The sequence below is a fragment of the Ursus maritimus genome, unplaced genomic scaffold (genome assembly GCF_017311325.1).
Source record: "Ursus maritimus isolate PB19 unplaced genomic scaffold, ASM1731132v1 scaffold_12, whole genome shotgun sequence".
Lineage (NCBI taxonomy): Eukaryota > Metazoa > Chordata > Mammalia > Carnivora > Ursidae > Ursus > Ursus maritimus.
Window position 1 is genome coordinate 69190988 of NW_024423564.1, and position 10927 is coordinate 69201914.

The 10927-nt window shown below is 42.7% G+C and overlaps 2 pseudogenes; both read left to right on the forward strand.

Annotated features, from left to right (window-relative positions):
* The first annotated feature begins 2764 nt into the window (after positions 1–2764).
* LOC121099767 lies at positions 2765–4014 on the forward strand (annotated as a pseudogene).
* An 83-nt stretch (positions 4015–4097) lies between these two features.
* Positions 4098–5126, forward strand: LOC103670903 (annotated as a pseudogene).
* The last annotated feature ends 5801 nt before the right edge of the window (positions 5127–10927 follow it).

Consider the following 10927-nt stretch of genomic DNA (forward strand, 5'->3'; position numbering starts at 1 on the left):
TACTTTATAAACTCAATACTTGAGTTTATGCTAATAAGATGGTTCGTGGCAATGATTCATGGGGAGAGAGTTTGATAGCTTCAGGATGGGGGCTAAGGCCAGAGGAACCAACCATGCTATTAGAGGGTTGGAAATCTCAGCAACCCCCCACCCAACACACACACACACATACCAACCTTGGGGAAAGGGAGAGGGACTGGGGATAGAGTTAAGACAATGATTTAATAATCCTGGAGCACAAGGGAGCTTCCCGGGTTGGTGAACACCTTGATAGGCTCAGAGGGTAGCAGGCTCGGCTTCTGTAAGGAGAAGGCATGGAAACTCTGTGGCCCAAGTTCTTCCCCTCAAGATCTTGCCCTATGTACTCTTCATTTGGCTGTTCATTAGTATCCTTTATAATAAAATGGTAACTGTAAATAGTGAATTACCAACCTGAGGAGGTTGTAAGGAGCCCCCAGTTAGTAGCCAGCAAGGCAGAAGTACAAATAGCTTAAGAACACTACCCAGGATTTTCAACCAGCGTCCGATGTGGGGCCAGTCTTGTGGAACTGAGAACCTTCACCTGTGGGGTCTTCACAGACCCCCTGTGGGTAGTTACTGTCAGAACTGAACTGAATTGTAAGACGCTCAGTTAGTGTCACATAATTGGTTTGGAACTCACTGCAAAAATCAGAAACAAGACAAGGATGGCCACTATTTTAATACAAGAAAAAGCAATTAGAGGCATAAGAATTTAAAAAGAAGAGATAAGATTACATACACGTGCAGATGATATGTTTCTAGGAAACTTACAATGAATGAAAACCTCCTATGAATAGTAAAAGCATTTTGTAAAGTAGCAAGATAAAAAATTAACATACAGAAACAGTTTTCATAACCACTTAGAAGAAACAGTAATAACAGTAACTTGGAAGAAATAATGGAAAAGAATGCCATTAATCCCAGATGCCATTTATAATAGCAGAAGCAAAATAAAACAAAACGTAGACACAAAGTTAATGAGAATTGTGTACAACTGACAGGAGAAAATCCATAAAACACTCTTACAGGACAAAAATTAAACTTGAACAAATGGAAAAAGATGCCATCTTTTTGACGAGAACAATCAATATCAGAAAGGTACCAACTTTCTCCAACTTAAAATCTATAAACCTAATGTGATCCCACTGAAAATATCCAACTTACTAATTTTTTTTCTGGAGCCAGACAAGCCAATTATTATTTATTTTGGAAAATAAATACAAGACTAGTCAGCAATCTCCCCCATGCCCCACAAAAATAGCAATGGGGGACTACCCATACATTGAAACATTTATAGAGCCCCTGTAATTAAAACATTATGCTATTGGTACATAAATAGACAGATGACTAATGGGAGAGAGTATAAAATCCAAGATAGACTCCAAAGGCATATGGAAGTTTAGTGTTTGACACAAACAAATGGCGTTGGCATAACTGATAGCCATGTGGATGAGGGTAAAACTGGATGCGTCCCTCACACCTCACACTAGGGCAAATTCCAAGTGGATCCGATATTTAAACGTAAAAAGACTGAGTCATACAAACACTAGAGGAAAGTATAGGTCAACTTCTTAATGACCTAGGAAGGAGGAGGACTTTCCTAACTGTGATTTTATACCTGGAATCAATAAAGGAAAATGGATAAATTTGTCTACCTAAAATTTAAAAAAAAAATTAAATGTCTGCCCAAAACACCATCAGCAATGCCAAAAGTTAAATTAAAAAATGGGACAAAATCGTAACTAATATCCCAAAGGGCCAATATCTCTAATATATACACATTTTCTAAATATTGAAAAGAAATTCAAATCCTAGTCTAACAACCCAGTAGAAATATGGGGAAATTACAGAAAAATAAATGCAGGGGCACCTGGGTGACTCCTTTGGTTGAGAGTCTGCCTCTGGCTCAGGTCATGGTCCTGGGGTCCTGGGACTGAGTCCTGCGTCGGGCTCCTTGCTCAGGGGGAGTCTGCTTCTCCCTTTCCCTCTGCCCCCCGCTTGTGCTCTCTATCTCAAATAAACAAAATCTTTAAAAACAAAAAAAAGAAAAATATTGACTACAAAGAATGAAATACAGGGAATATATAAACGTCCATGAGTACATAATGATAACAGTTTTTTGAAACCTCATTGCTACAAGCTGATCCTTTGTGACTCATTGTTTTGAATACCTATTGTGGCATAATAAGCCTACCCCAAAATGCAGTGGCTTAAAAAAAACCAAAAACCTCATTGACCACCCCTGGACGTTGCTGGAGTATGATCTCATTATTCCGAAAGCTGATTTTTTTTTTTTTTAAGGGAAGGATCCAGGTGCCTTGTATTTCAGGCTATTGGAATCAACGATGAAATAAAATAATTTATAGAAAAACCACAGCCAATAAATGCAAAAAAAAAAAGGTGGAAACAGAAAAATCACTATTTTGCACTCCTTTTTGAAATGATGGATCTAGGCAATGATCACCAATTATTATTAGAAGTTTTGGGTGAGGACGCCTGGGTGGCTCAGTCGGTTCAGCATCTGCCTTCCGCTCAGGTCCATGATCACAGGATGCTGGGATCGAGTGTGACGTCGGGCTCCTTGTTCAGCGGGGAGCCTGCTTCTCCCTCTGCCTGCAGCTCCCCCTGCTTATGCTCTCTCTGTCTGACAAATAAATAAATAAAATCTTTAAAAAAAATAAAAGTTTTGGGTGGAAAGTTGATGACAAACTTTAAACCAGGCTGGAAACTCCTGGACGCACTGATGGATGTCAACCTCAGTACAAGGCAGTCGACGCCCCGCACCCCCGACCTGGTGCCGCAGAACCAGCAGCGCACCACTTACGAAGTATTCGTGACGAGAACGAAAATCGTCAAGCGTCTAGATGCAGGTATCAGTTTATAAAGAATATGGAGGATAGAAAAATATGTTAAATGACATCCCAAGACTACAAATCCAAATCCATAATGTAAGAAATCCCACATGACAAAGTACCCAGTTTCTTCAATAAATAAATGGCATAAAACAAAACCAAAATGAAACCAGTAACAAAGAAATAGTGGCCATTCTATTTGATTGAAAGAGACTTACGAGTGGCCAAGTTCAGGCCCAGCAAGATGGTGGCCCCCTTGGAGCTCACTGCTGGGGACGTGGTGGAGGGGGGTTACCACTGTACACAGTGAGTCACTGATGGTGATGGTTTAGGACAAATTTTATGGTGCACTCTTTTCTTGTTTAAAAGATTTTATTTATCTGACAGAGAGAGAGCCAGAGAGCACAAGCAGGGGGAGCGGCAGAGGGAGAGGAGAAGCAGTCTCCCCACTGAGCAGGGAGCCCTATTCGGCGCTGGGATCATAACCTGAGCCAAAGGCAGCCGCTTAAGCAACTGAACCACCCAGGCGTCCCCAGGGCTCTCTTGAGCCTCCGTATCATAGACCATACACAGAGGGGTTCAAGAGGAGAGGAACCCATTTTGACCACCGACAACTTTATTTCTCAGCTGGCAAGAACACTAAATGTTTTAAGAACACAGATGCAGTTCTGACTATGAACTCTTGGCAAAACAGGGGCAGTTGCACTGGCTTACATTGCCCTCCTAGAAAAGAAGCTGCTTCTAGCAGTTTCTTGACATTCTTGATTGGGACTGACAATTCTTTACTGTGACAAAATTTGGGGCTTTGCTTCATGAATTCCTTTTCTCTTCAGTTTGATCCTGCCTGGAAAGATGTCTTAGGGAGCACTGTATTCTCCTGATCCCAGGAGAGCCTCCCCTCATATACACAGACATGCCAAGGGGTGCCTAAGCCTTCTAGCAAACAGATCGGGAACATCTCTGTTTTTCTTTGGAGATACGCCTACTCTGGGTACCTGCTCGTTCGGTTTTCTTGCACCTCTTTACAAAGTGTGCTTTCCTAAAGTTCAGTTATCAGAACGTTTGAAACAGCTCTCCAGCCTGTCGCTTTTGTGATGCTATCCTAAGCGGTCATTTTAGACTAGGCTTTGGAGATGGATGACAATCTTCGCCAAAGCCTTCCACCTCCTCCTGGGAAACTGCCAACACGAGAGTGGCTTGTCGCACAGGAAGCAGTTCCTTACAATGACCGTCACCCTGCTCTGCTGGGCGCCCAAGCGGTTGCCCCGGAGTCACGTGATTCGGCAGTCATCTCTTACACTGACGTATGCGAGGGCCCAAAGGAAACGCTGCCTGTGTGTGTGAGGAAGCCTTTTTGTACGTGTGCCTAAGACTTTAAGCCAAAGGAAACTTCCTACGCCATCTTTTTTTTTTAATTGCATCAAATACCCGTTAAACTTTTACACTGTATTTAAAAGCTTGTATTCTAGTTTGGCGATGCACTTTATATAATATCAGGATGAATACTACATGAACTTGAAGGGAAACAAAGAAAACACATAGTGTTGTGTGTATATATATATATATTAAAGATTATTTATTAATTTATTTGTCAGAGAGAGAGTGGGAGCACAAGTGGGGAGCCGCAGGCAGAGGGAAAAGCAGGCTCCCACCTGAGCAGGGAGCCCGATATGGGACTCAATCCCAGGACCCTGGGATCATGGCCTCAGCTGAAGGCAGATGCTTAATGACTGAGCCACCCAGACATACCTATTTTTTAAAAAATAAAAAAAGACTTCTCTTCAAGGAGGTGGCCTTGTGGCAGACGCACACTCGCAGATCCTTGTGGAGACCTAGCCCGCAAGACCGTCACCCTCCAGGCGGAGCCCCGTGACACCACTGAGAATGTCAAAGCCAAAATCCAAGACAAAGAGGGCATCCCGCCGGCCCAGCAGCGTCAGATTTTTGCAGGCACACAGCCGGAGGACGGCTACCCTGTCTCAGATTACAATATCCAGAAAGAGTCCACCCTGCCTTTGATGCTTCGCCTGCGAGATGGCATCATCGAGCCTTCCCTCCACCTGCTGGCCCAGAAAGACAACTGCGACAAGATGATGGCCGAAGTGTGACGCTCGCGGCACGGCGCTGTCAGCCCGCCTCAAGGAGTGCAGCCACACCAGCAACCTGGCCGCAAGGAGAAGGTCAAAGAAGCCCCCTGCACCCCCTCTTCCTTGGCTGTGGGGGCAGCCTCCCGTCCGAGCCCCAAGGCCCTAGGGCCTCCGTAAAGTTTTCCTTTCATTGACTGGAGCAGTAAAAGATAAATACATAAATAACAATAAAAAACCTGCCTTCGTCTTGACAGACTTTCGCCTTTGGTTCACGGGTCTCCAACTAAAAGCTACAGTTCTGTTCTGAAGGTGCACCGTAATGTATTCTGATTCATTTACTCATTTATCCGTGTTCTTGCACCGGTCTGAATGTCTAATACATGGTTCTTTCGTGAAGGCTTTTGTGTTCAGTTTCGAAATGTGATGTCTATTTTAGGAACTAGGAAGAAATACAAATTGCTTCAATAGAAAGCTGTATTTAACTTTTTTAAAAGAGAGAGAGGCTAAAGATACCACCAACCAAATGCAATATGTAGATTATGTTTAGATCCTGATTTAAATACGCCAACTATAAAAAGACATTTTGAGACAATTGGGGAAAACTGAACATGGACTGATTTTTAGATGAATTAAGGAATTATTAATGTTGCTGCATATGATAAAATTATGGTTATGTTATGGTTATAAATTTTGTATGTGTTAAGAGATTTTTACCCAAGTATTTACAAGTGAAATGATATGTCTTGGATTGTTTTAAAATACTCTAGCAAAAGGGAAAACATAGTAGCGAGAAGGACAAAATATAAATAAGACGAACAGAGTGTTTATAACCATGGAGGCTGGGAGATGGATGCGTGCAGGCTCAGGATTCCATTCTCTCTGTGTGTGTTTGAAACTTCCCATAATAAAAGGTCTGAATTCCCTCACTCACATCTCCCCTGGTGAAGCCATTGAACTCAAAAGAGCAAGATCAAGTGTTAGATCAAATAAAAGTTTTATAATATAAATTGCTTTCTTTAGGTTGCTTTCTTTGGTCTTGAAAGGCTTTTAACAGATAGAAGTTAAAATATTATGGAAAAATAAAAGACCATTGTCACAGTCTGTTAATCCCATATGCTTCCCGTGAGAAGGATAAATACTTATATGGCAGTTTTATGGGATCCAGAGCCCAATATAGGAAAATTTCCCAAAGGACTCTCTAACCCTCCATCCTTTATTTCTTCTTCGTTTTTTTGTTGGTTTTTTTTTTTTAATCAGTGGGTGGGGGGAGCAGAAGGGGGGGGGAATTGAGGCATGAGATAATCTCTTATTTGACCAGTTAGAGCAAAGTCAAGATGGGGGCCGGTGGCCTTTGGTTTGAGATACACTGGTGTGATGGAAACCTATATACATTAAGGCCAGGAGGACAATCATTAGAAATTGCCAGGTGAAGCTAGCTTTGCCCTCATAGTGTATCATTTAGAAAGCAACTCTTCAGCAAATGACTCTTTCGAGAACTAGCACCTGGTTTGCTACTGGACTCCAGGACATTATAAAAACACTTAACCATGAAATATTCGGTGACTATACAGCCCAAACTGATCCCAAACCATAAACTAGAGTGCACATCATCCATTAATTACAAGTGGCACTTGTAAGACCAGGCCCAAGTTTGAACATACAAGTAAGCTGCGAGCTGCTTCTGTCCCCAGTACATCCACTCCTGTCATATGTCACCCATGCTCAGCCTACACCTAGGACCTCACAGACAGCTTCCTATGATCAGTGAGCTAAGAGGGAAAGCCTTTAGCCTTTGTAGAATACTTAGCACAAGACAGGGTTTTTTTTGCAGTGGCCAAAAGTATACTATTATACTATATGTGCCATTATATTATAGTTAGTGTCCTTGAAGGACTGCAGAGAAGAAACCTCCTTCTAGTGGGTGGAGCTTGACGTAGCACGTTGTTGTCCACTTTCCCTACTAGGGAAGCACGCCTGAGATAAATAAGGTCCTGTGGTGATACAAAAAGGGTGGCGAATTGTTAGCTGTATGGTCAGGGACTTGAAAGGGGCAAGATAAGAAAATGGATGACAGGGAAGATGGGAGAAGAGGTATGTGGATGGATTTAACATCCTCTTAAAATGGGGCCAGACTATAAAAGTATTTATGCATTTTGTGAATCTTCAAAATGGAGAAGGCTTTCCACAATCTGGAAGACAAGAGGACCTGTTCTGTGGGTGTTGGTCAGCCTCCTCTCCCAGTCACCCCAGAACTTGCTCAATGGATTCATAAATAAAATGGGCTCAGTGACATGGACTTCCCGTTAGCAAGGCTGATTGTGCTTACTGCCATTACTGTTGCCTGATGTGCCAGCAAAGCGACCAACTTTGCACTTGGGGACAGCCAGGCACCTTGGGGCAGGTCGATCACATCATAAAGTGGTAGTGATTTGACCCCAATGGAATAGACACTTATTCTGATTTTGATTTGTTTCCCTCGCTCACCATGTCTCTGGAAGAAACACCGACTAAGGCTTGCTAAGTTCTGGTATCTCATACTTACCAATAATATTGACTTAAATGCAAAAATTCTTTTGAATATGGAATTCCATTAGCCCTAGCTTTCTCTTATTCTTATTCATGAAAGGAAAAGAGAACTTTTCCAATCATACCCAATAAAGAGTACGTCTGTGAGATTGTAGTATGTCTGGATTTCTCTAAAATAGATGTTTCTTGTTTGCTGTAGAGATGCTGTTCCCATGCAGAGATATTATGTTCCAGGCAGTGGACTCCGGGCACCATAACTGTGATTTTTTTCACAAAAGCATTGTGGCCCTTTTAGGCTACACAGGAAAGATGGTTGTTCTGTTTGCGGGCATCTACTAAAGGGAAGAAGAGCAATAGGTCATCATTATGTTGAATGAGACTAAGCAACCAGGAGACATATTATTTAAAACTTTTAAAATCATTTGGTAAAATAGATAGGACTTGTAATGTTTTTAATGTAGATTGGAACAAGAGGGTAGAATCTAAGTCTGCGATTTTGAAATACTTAGCAGTTGCTGGCATGTTGGGCAGTGTTGTGGCTGAACTACGGGCAACTGGAAATGAGGGCAACATCGTTTCATTAACAGAGTAGAAACAGTGAATTAAACTGTATTTTTACTAACTTTGGGTCCTTCTACAAGGTATCCAGGTACAGAAAGGCTCTCGTTTGAATTTTGTTTTGTTTTGTTTTGCTTTAAAAGTGATATAGTTACAGAAAGGACACCTTCTTCTGCTTTCAGATGCAAAGGATACAATTCAGTTTGTTAGGGCTGCCATAGCGGACTGGGTGGCTGAAACAATAGAGGTTTGTTTTCTCATAGTTCTAAAAGCTAGAAAAGTCTGAGATCAAGGTGTTGTCGGGATGAGTTTCTTCTGAAACCTCTCTTCTTGGCTTGTAGATGTCCCTCTTCTCCCTGGGTCTTCCAGGGTCTTCTCTGTTCTATCTGTCTGTATCAAAATCTCCTCCTTATAAATATACCAGTCAGGTTGGACTAGGGCTCATCCTAATGTCCTCATTTTAACTTACTTACCTCTTTAAAGACTTAGTCTCCAAATACAGTCATATTCTGAGGTACTGGGGGTTAGAAATTCAGCATACGAATTGGGGGGAACATAATTCAGCCCTTAACAGGTACTTTGAGAATAGATTATCTGCAAGAAGTGGTCACTGCAGGGCTCCCCCTGCCCATGCTTTCGGCTCCCCTTTATCAGCTCTGCGCACCCTTCCTCCAGCTTCTGCATGCTTTGCTATTAAAAGCTTACCCTTACTTGCAGCTTTCTGAGGATTGCCCTTGAGCCCTGGACGTCTCCTGCCCCTCCCCCCACCACACTCCATTCCACCCCGCCCCACCATGCAGAGGGTTGGAAGTGCCTGGGAGTCTTAAAAGTCCACTTGACCTCCCACCCCAGATGGCCCTTAACCAGTTGGAGTACGAAAGCCTATGTCTTTAGGACAGAACAAACTCTGAAGCCTAATTGTTGCCCTAGAGTTCCCAGCAGGACCAGGTGTGTCCGAGAGATCACCTGCAAGCTCACTCTTGCCTGGTTCCTGCCCCTTTGGGAATCTACTTCACCGTTCCCTCACTGGTTCTCCTGAGAACCTTCCTTAATAAGCCACTTCCATATGGGTCCTTGCCTCAGAGAGGGGTTCCAGAAGAATCCTACGCAAAACCTATTTTGGCTGGTGAAACACAACAGATAATGTGACCTACTATGTCAACACCAGAAGGAAAGAGGCACAGAAGGAAGAATTCTTGTTGTTTAAAGATCACTGAGACAGGATTTTTACACTGGAGATTTAGTCAGAGCTACTAACACAGAAGCCTCCTGCCCTGGGGGTGTGGTGTGTCCTCTAGAAATTTCCACCAGGTCTCCTGATGGAGATTTTTAAAGGGAATTGTGACTCAATGGGTTGACAGTAAAGGAAGGATTTAATTAAAAGCAGAGTGGCCCTAAGGGAACATTTGCATTGAGAGAGGTAGAAGTCACAATTTAATTAAAAACTCCCTCAGCATTAAAATTTTCTGAAGAGAGACTTATCAAAACTTACCAGAAATGGAACATGGGGACAGTGCCTTAACTTAGGAGTCGCCTAGTGTGTGGAAGACATGAAGACCAGAGTGACTGAGGGGTTCTGCCACGTGGAAATGACCTTTCAAATAAGCAGACCCAATTCATCCATGCTTTTTTTAAAGATTTTATTTATTTATTTATTTGTTTGTTTGTTTATTTATCTATTTATTTGAGAGCGAGAGCAAGAATGAGTGGGGGCAGGGGAGCAGAGGGAGAAGCAGACTCCACACTGTGCCCAGAGCCAAACGTGGGGCTCAATCCCATGACCCCGAGATCATGACTTGAGCCAAAATCAAGAGTCAGGTGTTGTTTAAAATCCATGGTTTTAGGGGCACCTGGGTGGCACAGCGGTTAAGCGTCTGCCTTCAGCTCAGGGCGTGATCCCGGCATTATGGGATCGAGCCCCACGTCAGGCTCCTCGCTATGAGCCTGCTTCTTCCTCTCCCACTCCTCCTGCTGTGTTCCCTCTCTCGCTGGCTGTCTCTATCTCTGTCGAATAAATAAATAAAAAATCTTTAAAAAAAATAAAAAATAAATAAAACCCATGGTTTTAAAACATACACTCAGAATAGAAATATTATCACACATTCCATCCTGAACTTAAAAAAAAAAAAAAAACTGGGGCGCCTGGGTGGCACAGCGGTTAAGCATCTGCCTTCGGCTCAGGGCGTGATCCCGGCATTGTGGGATCGAGCCCCACATCAGGCGCCTCCGCTATGAGCCTGCTTCTTCCTCTCCCACTCCCCCTGCTTGTGTTCCCTCTCTCGCTGGCTGTCTCTGTCTCTGTCAAATAAATAAATAAATAAAAATCTTAAAAAAAACAAAAACTATATACTTTACCCAGAATTTTCCTCCAGAATACATAGTTTCCTACTGATGAAGAAAGGCAACATATTTCTCACCAATAGGTTTCCTTCTAACATAGGTCAAAGATCCACTTTGGTTTATCTGTAGTCTGCCAAAGCACCTCTGACATGGCAGTTTAATTTCAGTTCTTACAAGGAAGAAAACTCAAGTCCACAATCAGTAGAATTTTATAGTATGATAGTGGTTGCTGCCTAGAACTGATACTTCCCAGACCTCCCTCTAAACATCAAATAGAGGGGCGCCTGTGTGGCTCAGTCAGTTAAGCACCTGCCTTTGGCTCAGGTCATGATCCTGGGGTCCTGGGATCCAGCCCCAAGTCAGGCTCTCTGCTCAGCCTGCCACTCCCCCTGCTTGTGCTCTCTCTCTCTATCAAATAAAAAAATAAATAACATCTTTAAACATCAAATAGAAAATTGAGAGCAAATAAAAACACCCAGAACTTATCCTTATAGTGTAACTCATAAACAGGAAAGACTACACTTCCCAATTTAAGAGAATGGG